The following is a 1568-nucleotide window of genomic DNA, read 5'->3' on the forward strand; positions in this document are numbered from 1 at the left end:
CGTTTTTTTTCCCCCACAAGAATACCAGCATGTTCACCTTCTCTGAAGCGGTCTTTTACTTGACTTTGCCTGAAAACCATCCATCGTTTCCTCAATATGCGCCTCATTTTTGCTGCGCGGACCTTCGCGCTCATGCGACGAGTATACTCTCAGCGCTGTTTCGTTATGCTTTCAGTTTCGTTTGCCCTTTGATGTTTCTATTTATGCATAGTTTCACAAAACTGAAGTAAAACCATTCTATTTTTGCTTCAAATTTAGAAATTATACAATGTAATTTAGATTAAAAACTGCTCATGTTGCATGTATGCAGCATCTTTGTTTGGATCATGATTAAAATGCAGTGGTTGCCTCTAATTTTAAAAGGAAAGAGCACAGACAAAGCCTTAGTTTGTTTATATGAAGAGATTTATTTTATTTGTGTTACTTATTTATTTGATTTGGGGCTTGTTTAAAATTTAAAATCTAGTTTTGTTATTTACATTCAAATTCAATTTAAATTTTGTTATTTAGCAAACGCTTTTATCCAAGGCGACTAACAAATGAGGACAATAGAAGCAATCAAAACCAACAAAAGAGCAATAATATGCAAGTGCTATATTAGTATATTATTATAGTGTTATATTTCAATTTCACAAAGAAACGTACAGTATTTTGTACAAGCAATAATAAAAGGACACATTTAATTTATAATTTGTCTTAAATCTCATTTTGTTAAAAAAAAAAATTGTGAATCGAATCGAATCGTGAAATCAAAATCGTGAATCAAATCGAATCATGAGTTGAGTGAATCGTTACATCCCTACCAGAAACTGTCCAAACACTTTTTATTGCTTTGTTTTAAATGGTCCTGCAGTGTGATTAATACATTTTTAACAGTACAAATTATCCATTTAATCTCTTAATTAAAATGAAGCCATAAAACAGCATGTATAATAAATATTGATGAATTGGAAAATATTTGATTAAAATAGTTTTAGATAGCATGTCCTACTGCAGGGAACTGTTGACACCCCTTGAATTTTTATGCCAGCATCTCTTTCTTGATTTTAACCACCAGAATTATACTGAATCATGAAAAGTGGGTTGTGGTATTAAATCAGTATCAGATGAGCAAAAATGCTGGTATACTACAACATTGTGATATTGCTTTTATGCAGCAATTCTACAAACAAGAAGTTAATGTAGAGCAATTGACATTTAAAACACAAATATGGTCAGCTATTTTGTTCAGCTTCCCCATCCGCATGGCCTTGATTACATCAGCAGAAAAAGATGTGGAGAACGTTATTACATTTTAGTGGAAGATTAGAAATGGAAAGACTTATTCTTTAGAATATACAGGTGCATCTCAATAAATTAGAATGTCGTGGAAAAGTTCATTTATTTCAGTAATTCAACTCAAATTGTGAAACTCGTTTATTAAATAAATTCAATGCACACAGACTGAAGTAGTTTAAGTCTTTGGTTCTTTTAATTGTGATGATTTTGGCTCACATTTAACAAAAACCCACCAATTCACTATCTCAACAAATTAGAATATGGTGACATGCCAATCAGCTAATCAACTC

The 1568-nt window shown here is 31.7% G+C and overlaps 1 protein-coding gene across 2 annotated transcripts in view; it reads left to right on the forward strand.

Moving 5' to 3' along the window:
* Window positions 1-1568, forward strand: part of LOC107671348 (connector enhancer of kinase suppressor of ras 2-like) — a 106030-nt gene that overhangs the window by 57046 nt on the left and 47416 nt on the right. The window lies entirely within an intron of this gene.

This window comes from Sinocyclocheilus anshuiensis, unplaced genomic scaffold, assembly GCF_001515605.1.
Source record: "Sinocyclocheilus anshuiensis isolate Anshui unplaced genomic scaffold, SAMN03320099.WGS_v1.1 scaffold1568, whole genome shotgun sequence".
In the NCBI taxonomy this organism is placed as follows: Eukaryota; Metazoa; Chordata; class Actinopteri; order Cypriniformes; family Cyprinidae; genus Sinocyclocheilus; species Sinocyclocheilus anshuiensis.